Genomic DNA, 10,719 nt, shown 5'->3' on the forward strand with positions numbered 1-10,719 from the left:
ACCTGTCTTCATCTCTTTCACTAATCATCTCTTACATTTGCACATTGTATGGCATTTCTCCAAAGCCCGTCCACCATTTGATTTGCCCTTCCTGAGAGTTTCGGAGGTAGGAAGGGAAACTGGCAAAGTGCAGAGTAAAGGGGAAAGTTTTTTCCCAAATGACTGTGGAGCCAGAAAGATCAGGGTTCATGTCCTGGCTTCACCTCTTTCTAGCAACGTAACCTTCGGTAAATCACTTACCCTTTCTGAAATTCAGTTTCCTCCCCCGTAAAAGGAGATAATAGTCCCTATCTTGTGGGTGTTATTAAAGATGAGGGGTAAGAAAGATACAGATGCAATGAAACGCCGGGACACCTGCACCCCGATGTTTATAGCAGCGATGTCCACAATAGCCAGACTGTGGAAGGAGCCTCGGAGTCCATCGAAAGATGAGTGGATAAAGAAGATGTGGTCTATGGATACAATGGGATATTACTCAGCCATTAGAAACGACAAGTACCCACCATTTGCTTCGACGTGGATGGAACTGGAGGGTATTATGCTGAGTGAAGTAAGTCAATTGGAGAAGGACAAAAATTATATGGTCTCATTCATTCGGGGAATATAAAAAAATAGTGAAAGGGAATAAAGGGGAAAGGAGAGAAAATGAGTGGGAAGTATCAGAGAAAGAGACAGAACATGAGAGACTCCTAACTCTGGGAAATGAACAAGGGGTGGTGGAAAGGGAGGTGGACGGGGGGTGGGGGTGACTGGGTGACGGGCACTGAGGGGGGCACTTGATGGGATGAGCACTGGGTGTTATTCTATATGTTGGCAAATTGAACACCAATAAAAAATAAATTTATAAAAAAAAAAAGATGAGGGGTAAGTAGCAGCTAGCACCATCTCCATTTAACAAATAAGAAAGTGAGGTTCAGAGAGATGGAAGCACCATCAAGTTTGCACATTATTGATGCTGGGGTAGAGCCAAACTCTCCAGTCTTTAAAGACCACTGTTCTTCCTGCAATGCTCAAAAGGGCCTCCTGCAATATGCTGTCAGTAAGTGGGGTAAGCAGCCCACTCCAGACTTAGGGTTATTTTTCTAAAGACAATAAAATCTCAGTAAGCTGACATCCTTTTTAAATTCAAATCATCTGTAAATATTACATAAAGAAATTATTAAATAGGAGCACCCGGGTGGCTCAGTGGTTGAGCATCTGCCTTCGGCTCGGGTCGTGATCCCAGGATCCAGGATCGAGTCCTACATCGGGCTCCCTGTGAGGAGCCTGCTTCTCCTTCTGCCTGTGTCTCTGCCTCTCTCTCTCTCTCTCTGTCTCTCATAATAAATAAATAAAATCTTTAAAAAAGGAATTATTAAATATATTCTTTAAAAAAATATGTCCAGAAGGTATGTAGCACTGGTGAGGATGAAATCCTCAATTCAGAGGAGTAAGCTGCTATTTCTGTGGTCACTTGGCCAGCTCAAAGGAAAACAATGACCTCTCTGTAGTTGTCCGAGTTAGTGCTAATGTTGTGTAACTGATATTGAACCTAAATGTTCTGCGGGCTCTGATGGTATAAAGACAATTTGAACAGATTGTAAACTGGGGCGGGGTGGGGGGTTGGGGGGGAATCATGCATTGTCCGCAAAGTTGCTCAGATTTAGATCTTTGGTTTTTTTCTCTCTGCCACATCCTTCTGTTTTTATATCATTTTCAATAACTGAGGAATTTTAGGAGTATTATTTTAGGAATAGATATTTGTCACATTAGACATCTTGGGATTTTTTTATGTGCATTGTTAAATTTTTCATTGCTTTTGCTCTTCATGGTCAAATCGAACACTGACTGTATTATTTTATCAAATAAATATCTTCAGTGGAACAAAAAAAGAAAATATATACCTTTGTAGAAATTTCTACTGTGTTCAATGTAAATTGGACATATTAGAAACTAAGAAAAGTATTTTTTAAATTCAGTAACTTTTGTCCGTATCAGTAGTGTTCACAAAAAAAGCATAATGTGGGGGCACCTGGGTGGCTCAGTGGTTGGAAAGGTATCTGTCTTTGATTCAGGTCATGATCCTGGGGTCCTGGGATCGAGTCCCACATCAGGCTCCCCACAGGGAGCCTGCTTCTCCCTCTGTGTCTCTGCCTCTCTCTGTGTGTCTTTCAGGAATATATAAATAAAAAAATCTTAAAAAAAAAAACAAAAACATAATGTAGTATACAAGCCACATACATAATTTAAATTTTTCTAGTAGTCACATTTTTTTAGTAAAAAACAGGTGAAATTTTTTTATATTCTATTTTATATACCATGAAATATCCCAAATATTATTTATGTCAATATGTAATAAAGCTAAGCAAATTACTAATGAAATATTTTGTGAGGTTTTTTTTTGTATCAAGCCTTCAAAATCCGGTATGTATTTTTATATTCATGCATTTCAGGTGCTCAGTGGCCACATGTGGCTGGTAGCTACCACATGGGACAGCATGGATCTAGATCCTTCTATCTCTACCACCGGCATCTAGGCTACTGTTGTTTCTCCTCACTCAGCTTCCGTCACCAGGCTCCCAACTAGTCTCCCAACTTTCCTTCCTACTCATTTCAATCCATTCATTCTCCATGCAGCAACAAGGATGACTTTTTTTTTTTTAAGATTTTATTTATTTAATCATGAGAGACACACAGAGAGAGGCAGAGACATAGGCAGAGGGAGAAGAAGGCTCCCTAAAGGGAAACTGATGCAGGACTCATCCCAGGACCCCAGGATCATGAAGTGAGCCAAAGGCAGATACTCAACCACTGAACCACCCAGGTGTCCCTGGGTGACTTTCTTAAAATAGAAAATGGACCTCATCACTTCCCTGATTAGGAATCCTTTCTTGGGGCACCTGGGTGGCTCAGTCGGTGAAGCATCTATCTTCGGCTCAGGTTGTGATCCCAGGGTCCTGGGATCTAGCTCCTTCCAGCTCCCTGCTGAGCAAGAAGTCTGCTTCTCCCTCTCCCTCTGCCCCTGCCCCCGCCCCCTCCACCGCCTCGTGCAAGCCCTCTGTCTCAAATAAATAAATAAAATATTTTTTAAAAAAACTTTCTTCTCTTCTCACTGGACTCAGAATAAAATCAGAATCCTTACCATGCATCACAGAACCCCGTGGTATCTCCGCCTGCTGCCCTTTCCAGCCCCACTGTGACCACTCCCCTCTAGCTCCCTGCAATCTAGCCACACTTAACAAACCCTTTCTCAGCACCTTTGCACATGCTCTTCCTCCCCTTTTAATGACTGGATCCTTCTTATCCTTCAGGTTTTGATATGAAATTCTCTTGCTCAGGCAAGCCTGCCTGTACCAACCTCATGAAGGTTCCCTGCCCCTTCCCTGGCCCCACCATTCCACTCCATTTTCATAGTACTCACCATAATGTGTAAATACTGGTTTTGTTTACTTTTAAAAATCTGGCTCTTCCACTGGACTATCAGCTCTAAAGAAGTATTACTTTTGTACTTTAGAAAAAGAAAAAAAGGAACCTCCAGTGGACAAGAGAGGTGCTTTTAGAGACAAGTCAGGGGCCTATAACCCACCCTGGGAGGCGGGCTCAAGGTTTCAGGGAAAGGGGCAGAGGGCTCTTCAGGTGTGATGGCTGGGCCACTCAAATGTCCCTCTGCCGATATTGTCCTAAAGGGATAACTATAGGAAAACTGAAAGAGCACGATCACTCTGTAATGAGTGTCACTCTGGTGGGAATTCTTTTCTACCCTCTACCCCGATTCTCAAGGAAAGCAGCCGCGGGATCAAAGGGGGTGAATCTGCAGGGCTGTTGAAGCTGCAACTCCCAAAACCTCCACAAGGTGGCAGCCTAGAGAGCAGCACCAGGGGATAACCAAGGTCACGGGAAAGAAACACAAGGCCATGGAGGTTAATTCTTCTAGAAGCTGCCAGGAATTCACTGTAAATGAAGAGAGATGGCCCTGCTGTGCCTCAGACTGTTTTCCTAGGATTTTAATCAAATCTGAAGATCTTCATTAGATGCAGAGGCCTAGGAAAGCTTCATTACCAATTACCAACAGAAAGAATGCTACCAACCAAAATCACGTCGTCCTTACACAACTGATATTTCCATTTGTGTGGGTTTCCTGTCTTTTTGTAAAAGGAATTCTTGGGGTACCTGGCTGGGACAGTCAGTACAGCATGCAACTCTTGATCTTGGGGTTGTGAGTTTGAGCCCCACATTGGGAGTAGAGATTAAAAATAAAATCTTTTTTAAAAATTAAAAAATAAAAAGAATTCTCAAATTGCACTGCTTAAGGATCAGTGATAAACCTGACACCATCAAGCTCCTGCCATCATCACACCAGATACTCTCTTAAAAGGATAAGACAGTGAGGTCCCCTGGATTGCTTACTGGGTTAAGCATCTGTCTTCAGCTCAGGTCATAATCCCAGGGTCCTGGGATCAAGCCTCCCGTCAGGCTCCCTGCTCTCTGAGGAGTCTGCTTCTCCCTCTCCATCTGCCCCTTTCCCCTATTCTCTCTCTCTGTCTCTCAAATAAATGAGTAAAATCTTGAGAAAAAATAAAGGATAAGATAGTAATTTCTTTTTTTTTTTAAGATGTATTTATTTATTTGAGAGAGAAAGTGTGCGAGCAGGGGAAGGGGAAGAGAGAGAGAATATGCAAGCAGACTCCCATGGAGCACGGAGCCCGACAAGGGGCTCAACCCCAGGACCCAAGCTTAAACCAAGGGTCAGATGCCCAACTGACTGAACCATCCAAGTGCCCCAAGACAGTGATTTCTAATTCTGACAGCTTTAAGAACTTCAGAGACAAGAGAAACATCTTTATTTTTCTTTTAAAGATGTTATTTATTTATTCATGAAAGACACAGAGAGAGGCAGAGGCACAGGCAGAGGGAGAAGCAGGCTCCATGCAGGGAGCCCGATGTGGGACTCGATCCCAGGACTCCAGGATCACGCCCTGAGCCAAAGGCAGATGTCCAACCGCTGAGCCACCCAGGTGTCCCAGGAAACATCTTTAAAAACAAAAACAAAAACAATTATAGAAAGATCTGAATCTGTCCCAAGAGAATTGTAATATGTTCACATTCTTTAGGCCCGGAGTCAATTAAATAACTTCTAATATTCCTTTTTGTAGTTGTTTTCATTTTTTTTGTCTACCTTTCCCATTAGACTATAAACTTTATTTTTTACAGTATACATATAATTCTTTTATAATATTTATAATAATAACTGCATAAACTGCACATGAATAGTATACATGTTAATCTACAGGCACACCATACAAGCAGATGTTAGATTTGGGCAGGTGTGGTGGATTAGAGCATCAGCATTGATTCGTCACCACCGCCACCACATATGTATGCTCTTTGCCATATGACTTTGCAACCTGCCCTTTGACTGTGGGCTCAACCAAGGAACTTGCTTCAGACAATGGGGTGGTATCAGACACAACGCAAACAAGGGTACCTGCAGTGTGTTTGTGCACCAAGGTGCACCCTCTTGCATTTCTGCCATTGCTCAAAAAAGAGCTTCCCCCAAATAGCTGCCCCTCTCCCCTTCAAGCAGAGGCTCAGAATTATCTCAGTTGGAAAGGATCTGAGCAAGAAGCTCAGCCTACTGAGCAGTAGACCCACTCAACCCAGCCCCACTCAGCTCACTTGGCCTCTGGCCCCCACAGCATGAAGCACAGCCACCCAATACCTGCAGATCCTTAAAATTACATGATTGTTATTTTAAGTCACTGAGTCTAGGAGTGGCTTATTACACAGCATCCTTATGACAACAGCTAACTGACACAAGGGTTCCTACAAGATGGGTCCCAACACAGAAGCTATTGAGTCTAAGTTTATTATAGGGTCCTGACAGAAGCTTCCCTCAAAAATGAATGAATATCTAGTGTGTAGGCCTTTTGATATAATGGCAAAGATTGTAGAGCAGAGTCATCAGTGAACCTGAGCTTGAATCCTGGCTCTGAAACTTCATACCTAGGTTATACTGAAGCTGTACTTGGGCAGATTTCTTTACTACCCAAATTACTGTTTTCTCATTTATAAGAAAAAAATAGTAATTATAACTTACCTCTCACAGTGTTTTGAGATTTTAAAAAAGAAAGGAAAGTGTGCCAGGGTGGCTCAGTCAGTTGTTGATTGTTTTCCTTTGGCTCAGGTCATGATCTCATGGTCCTGGGATTGAGCCCTGCATTGGGCTTCCTGCTTGGTAGAGAGTCTGCTTCTCCCTCTCCCTCTGCCCTTGACCCCCTACTCGTGCTCTCTTAAATTAATAAATAAATAAATAAATAATTTTTAAAATTAAAAAAGGAAAAGAAATAATAGAAAAATTAATTTAAAAATAAATTAATAAAAAAGAGAAAGTATATGTAAAGTACTTGACAAATACAGGAAGGCTCTAATACTCGGAAACCACTGTTATTATTATTATCAGTAGTATTATTATTCCTCCTTCTCTTTGTGAAATCACTTTTGCTTATATTTGCATGTCCATCCCATTCCCAGGCATGTGATAGAAAGTCGACAAAAATGTTTTTGATGATCAAATGATGCAGAGATTAATCACACATATATTTAGATATATAATTCTAGGGGCGCCTGGGTGGCTCCATCAGTTAAACATCTGCCTTCAGGTCAGGACATGACCTCAGAGTCCTGGGATTGAGGACCAGCAGGCAGAGAGCCTGCTTCTCCCTTTCTCTCTGCCTCTGCCTCCAGCTCATGTGCTCTCTCTCTCTCACTCTTCTCTTAAATAAGTAAGTAAGTATGTAAATAAATAATAAATAAATAAATAAATAAATAAAATATAATTCTGCATATTGTTGAAATAAAAATCCATCTTTATTAGAAAAGAAAACATGGTCCCTTTCCAAGAGGAGTTGATTCCCTGCTCCATGTTTACACCCCATGCCCCTGGCTTCCCTTTTCATACCCTCAGTACTTCTACACAAACACATACCTTCCTGTTTGGAGCAGTAAATACAATGGTAAGATGGTTTGGCTTTGGACAGGAGCCCAGCCGGCCTGCTGCATGCTTCCACAAGGGGGCTGTAATTTCTGCTCTGGGCCCAGGACGTTGGCCCCGGCTTCCAACTGCCCAGCAGGTAGGGACAGCCAAGGTCAGCATCAGATCCCCAATGGCCAGTGCTAGGCTTCCCTCCAACCTAAACAGGAATGACAGGCAAAGTGTAGGAACGTACGGTGGTACAAATAAACACACTGGAGGAGTGGATTGTGGATTGAATAATTTGTGAAACCACTTCTAAGGCTGCTGTCACATTACACTTCATTCAGGAAAAGTGCTAAACCTTCAATTGGGAGAGAAAAGCTCGATTCTGGGAAAAAGGTACTGAAATCTGTGTTGTTTTTCTCTGTGGGATCTCAGTTGGGACGATCAGCTTCAGAGAGATTGAGACACTCTGGCAGTGGTTCTCTAAACTAGAGCTGCATTAGAATCACCTGGAGGTTCATGAGACATCTGTAACAGCCTCTCATGCGGAAGGTGAAGACAAAGAAAACCAATGAAAAGCCATGTGGGGCAATCAGAGACCAAGCGAGGAGAGAAGGGGGAAAAAACTATCCAACAGTATCCTCTGAGAGACAAGAAAACATTTTTGCTCCCATGAAACGTGAACAGCATGCTGTAGAAGAAGAAGAGGAAGAAGAAGAAGAAGAAGAAGAAGAAGAAGAAGAAGAAGAAGAAGAAGAAGAAGAAGAAGAAGAAGAATCCAAAATCAAATCAACAATGAAAGAAGCTCTTAGAAATTAAAAAATCAATTAAGATAAAGCTATGGAATTATTTTAGAAAAAGAGCAAAATTGAGAGAGAGAGAATGAGAGAGAGAAAGAGGTAGAGGGAAGGTTCAAAAAAAAAAGCAAGAGAGAAAAAATATTTTAAAGATGTCATTTATCCAGGTGAGTTGAAATTTTATGGCCACACAAAAACCCACAGACAGACGACTATAGTTGCTTTATTCATAATTGCCAATTCTTGGAAGCAACCAAGAAGTCCTTTGGTATGTAGATGGATAAATAAACTGTGATTAATAATATTCCAGCAATGGAATAGTATTCAGCACTAAAAAGAAATGAACTGTTGGAGTGGCTGGGTGGCTCAGTCAGTTAAGCATCCAACTCTTGGTCTCAGCTCAGATGATGACCTCGAGGTCCTGAGATCCAGCCCCATGTCGGGTTCTGTGTTCAGCAGGGAGTCTGCTTGAGATTCTCTCTCTCTCTCTCTCTCTCTGCCCTTCCGCCCACTCATACTCAAGCTCCCTCTCTCATTCTCTCTGTAAAAAAAGTAAATAGGGCAGCCCAGGTGACTCAGCAGCTTAGCGCCGCCTTCAGGCCAGGGCAGGATCCTGGAGACGCTGGGTTGAGTCCCACAACAGGTTCCCTGCATGGAGCCTGCTTCTCCCTCTGCCTGTGTCTCTGCCTCTCTCCCTCTGTGTCTCTCATGAATAAATAAATAAATATTTTTTAAGTAAATAAACAAAATCTTTAAAAAAGAAAAAAGAAATGAGCTATTACGCCATGAAAACAGAGGAACCGTAAATGCTTATTACCAAAGGAAAAAAATCTGAAAAGGCTACATATGCTATGACTCCAACTCTATGACATTCTGGAAAAGGCAAAATTATGGAGATGGGGGGAAAAAATCAGTGGTTGCCAGGAGTGGGGATTGAAGGGAAAATGAATAGACACAACACAGTGAATTTGTGGGGGTAGTGAAACTACTCTGTAGGATATTATAATGGTGGGTACATGTCACTATACGTTTGTCCAAACCCACAGAATGTACACCAGTGATCCCTAGTCTAAGCTATGGGTTTTGGGTGGTGATGGTGTGTTAACGGAGGTTCATCAACTATAGCAAATGCACCACCCTGCTGGAGGATGCTGATACAGTGAGAGAGGCTCTGCCTGTGTGGGGTCTGGGGGTACACCAGAAATCTCTGCACTTTCTAGTCCATTTTGCTGTGAACCTAAGCCTGCTCTAAAAAATAGAATCTATTTTTTTTTAAAAAAAAAGGAGACAGTAAAGAGAGGACAGTCTAGGAGGTCCAACATCTAAATAACAGAAGTTTTAAAAAGGAGATCACAGAAAATAGGAGGAAATGAACCATATGATTCTAGAACCAAAGGATATGAGGTGCTAGATTGAAAGCACCCAGCAAACCTGGCAAAATAGATGAAAACAGCCTCACACCAGGCACATGTCTGAAATTTCAGAACTCTAGAGAAAGAGAGAAGATTCTACAGGTTTCCAGAAAGCACAAACAAGTCCCATTCAAGGGATCAGGAATAAGAATAACCTCAGACATCTCTGTGGTAACATTAAAAGCAAGCAGAAATGGAGCGATGTCTTCAAATGTTGTGAAGAGAAATTATTTCCAGCTTAGGATTCTATGCCCAGATAAATAATCAGGTATGGAGGGTGGAACAAGGATATTGGGAGACATCCAAGGACTCAAAACTATACCTTCCATGTACCTTTGCTCCTAAAATTCCTGATGGGTGTGTTCCACACATACACACACACACACACAGGAATTCACCAAGAAAGGGGAAGTCCCCGGACCCAGGAAACAGAAAATTCACAGAAAAACAGTGAAGAGAAATTCCAAGATAACCACTGTGCTCTGACACAAAGGGCAGGCAGGCCAGGTTGGCACAGGGGCAATGTGCTCCATGAGGTCCAGACACACTGTGGATAGACTATTGGTACTTTGACAACTATGAGCTGATGAGGTTCCTGCTCCCTCAGCCCCATGCATTTTTTTTTTCAAGATTTTGTATTTATTTGAGAGAGAGAGAGAATGAGCAGTGGGGAGGGGCAGAGGGAGAGGGAGAAGCAGGCTCTCCACTGAGCAGAGAACCCAATGTGGGGCTCGATCCCAGGACCCCTGGGATTATGACCTGAGCTGAAGGCAGCCGCTCAATCGACTGAGCCACACAGGCACCCCCCCGCCCAGCCAGATTTTCGCCAGATGAGCAAACTACAGCCCTACTCGGTTGTCCCCATTGTGGTTAGCAATCTTCCCAAGACCATGCTCACTGACTTCCCCAGGTGGTATCTTCTCGGAGAATCTGGATTCAGACTCTGTCCCAGACCACTCAACGCATCAACTCCAGGATCTTTCATATATTAGTGCTTTTACTCCTATTTCCTGACAGAGCCAGGTTTGTGTTTGTTTTTTCGAAAGAAAACTATATTGTTTAGGGATACTTTCAGGGATGGCAAAACTATCAAAGGCAAGGGAGTGGAGAACATAAAGATTAGGATAGTAGTCTCCCGATGAGGATAGCAATCAGATGGGCAGAGGAGAGGCTCCTAATGTTCAACATGTTAACCTGTGTGGTGGGCACACAGGTGTTTATTACTGTTTTTAACTTGCATAGATGTTTAACTGCATGTATGTGCATGTATGTTTCATAAGATCTTTTGTGTGTGTGATCTATTTCACAATTAAGCCAAAAAAATGTTCGAACAAGTAAATGAAATAATTATGTGGGGAATTGTTAGGCACACAGAATCTCAGCTGCACTACAATTCTGATTCGGGAGAACTGGTCAGGACCTGGGAATCCACATTTTTAGAAAATGCTGCTGTAGGTGGTGAAAGAACATATCTTGAGACATCTGCCTATCTTGAGAGCATGACTGGCTTTGGCTTCAGACTAACTGGAGTCAAAGCCCCAACTCCACTGACTCT

This window comes from Canis lupus, chromosome 9 (genome assembly GCF_011100685.1).
Source record: "Canis lupus familiaris isolate Mischka breed German Shepherd chromosome 9, alternate assembly UU_Cfam_GSD_1.0, whole genome shotgun sequence".
NCBI lineage: Eukaryota > Metazoa > Chordata > Mammalia > Carnivora > Canidae > Canis > Canis lupus.